The 2,343-nt window shown below is 42.0% G+C and overlaps 1 long non-coding RNA gene across 1 annotated transcript; it reads left to right on the plus strand.

The window, feature by feature from the left end:
- On the plus strand, nucleotides 1-1,121 carry LOC134077973 (uncharacterized). The gene is made up of 2 exons (XR_009938805.1): nucleotides 1-113; nucleotides 818-1,121. It is a non-coding gene; the product is annotated as an uncharacterized LOC134077973 (long non-coding RNA).
- Nucleotides 1,122-2,343: the final 1,222 nt, after the last annotated feature.

The following is a 2,343-nucleotide window of genomic DNA, read 5'->3' on the forward strand; positions in this document are numbered from 1 at the left end:
CTGCTGTTGGTTGACTTCGTGGCTGTTTAGTTAAACAAGTGCTCTTTTGTGTATGCAGCTTCCCTGTGGATCCGTCCCCATGCATCTCTGTAGCCGGACATGCATCATAGCCGGTATGTTTATAGTTTTATTGGCGACGCAAATGAGCTACATTGTCACATATAGTGAATGTTTGTTTATATTTTAGGTAGTCGCTGCTGCATCCCCTCCTAGCACTCTTGCCCTCTGCAATGCTAACCTGAGAACTGTAGCTAACAACGGGATGGGGAACTGCCGCCGTGCTGCTGTGTGACCGCTGCTGCTTTGTCTTCACGAAGCGTGATCGCTCATCTGTGTTTGTAACCGTGTGACTACTAACGTTCGTCTCGACTTCGTCATATTAAGTGTCATTCTTGTCAATTCTGTGTGTACATGGTTTTGGTTCATTATTCTTTTGTTTTGATTTGCTTTACCACTGGCAGGAGGCCATTTCCCCTGCGCTGCTGATAACCAGTGTCCCAACATCTTACTTTGTAATGTATCTCTGGTTTTCTAGCTTTCATCTTATGATTTGATTAGCCACTGATAGGAGGCTGCTATTCCATCTGTGCTGTGGATTACCAGTGTGCTAGTGTTTATGATTTCTGGGGAATTACTACTTTAGTTTATAGTTTGTTTGTTTGTTTGTTTGTTTGTTTGTGTGTTTGTGTGTTGCACTGGCAGGAGGCCATTTGTCCAGCTGCGGAGAGCCCGTGTCTTAACTATTGTGATTATTATTTGTGTTTGGTTAAATGTGGCTCCCACTAATTGTCCTCCCTCTGTCCTGTGTCTTTTCTAGGAGCTGAGGCCTACAGTGGAGGGGCTACTGTCTTCCTGGTGGTGTCCCCTTTTTGGTGTGCTACTATTATACCTCACGGGTGTTGCTGATTTGACCTTTGCTGTGTGTGTGTGTGCGAATACGTGGACACTCTTGCAGTGGTGTGACCTCCTGGGACGCCTCTCTCCTTAGTTAGCCAGTCCCCTCGCTGGTAAGCCTCAGTTCCTGCTGTCTGTCTCCCCTTGGTATGTCTGATGTGCTTGAGACAATGTGAGTGTAATTTTAGATTTTGTTAATAAATTATTGTCATTGTACTGGAATGGAACCACGTCTCTCTCTCAGTTAATGAACCTGGGTGCCTTGTTGAGCAAACTTAGTACATGCATTTCCCTGGGTGAAACTCCCAGGGTGGCGTAGTCGGATAACATACAAGTTAGTATCTAACACTTTACTACCACTTGCCACACCTGCAATGGCTTCACCTTTGTAAGCAGGCCCATTTTCTCCAATACTTTTCTAAGAACATACAGAAAGACAGGGAAGGACACTTGTAATTAAATGTGACAGGGGCATCCTATGGTTAAACTCATTATCGAATTATCAGGATTAATATCACTACACCATTAGGACTAAATGGTCAAGTGAAAACAGAGTTGCACAAAGGGGCTATTGTAAACTTACCCCCGTCCCACACTTGCAGAGAACTTTGCCCCTGTGAAGACGGGCTCCATCTCCCCTCTCAAACGAATGAATCGTTCCGTGTTTTCCTTGCTCCCTAACACACAAGACAAAGAAGTCAGGTGAACTTTTATTCTTTTTCTTTCACAACAGCAAAGTGTAAGGTTCTGCATTTGGCTACAACGTTTTCTTAACGTAGCATAATACCAACGCCATCTACTGGTACTGCAGACGTTGAATTTGATGTTGACGTACACTTTCTCAAAACAAAGTTACTAGTCTGCATTAGCCTGTTCTCATAATAAGTTACGTATGATGAGCTCAACTAAAATAGTTGGATAAATGTATTTATTGTAATAACATTTTCTCATGCATGTGAACATACACACGTCCGTCTCATATTTCATATTTTGTATCTTGGAAACTGTCAGGAAAATCTTCCCAATATTAAGACACAAGAACCACAAACAAGAAGTATTTTTCATAAACTACTCTGGCGCCAAGAGGAGAGACATAGAGAGGAAGTGCTTTACCTCTCCGAAACAGTCTCTGAGCTCTTGGGCACAAGAAAGTTCTTTTATTTAACAAGCAGATCATAAAACATGAGAATGACCTTCAGTCAGGAGTTCCATCCTAACTCCCTAAATGTCTTATCTTTTCCAGGTGCATAGCTTTCCTGTGAGTCTCCCAAGTGAAACTGAATAACAAATTATGAATAACAACTCTGTGAATAACTCTGAACACATATGAAAGTGTGGATTATAACTTTGACGCACACAAGTGAAGTTAATAGGCCTAATGATAATATATGTTATATGCATTTCTTTGTCAGAAACGTTCACCAAGTTGTGCTAGATTCTTCTGGTTAT

The sequence above is a fragment of the Sardina pilchardus genome, chromosome 1, assembly GCF_963854185.1.
Source record: "Sardina pilchardus chromosome 1, fSarPil1.1, whole genome shotgun sequence".
In the NCBI taxonomy this organism is placed as follows: domain Eukaryota; kingdom Metazoa; phylum Chordata; class Actinopteri; order Clupeiformes; family Clupeidae; genus Sardina; species Sardina pilchardus.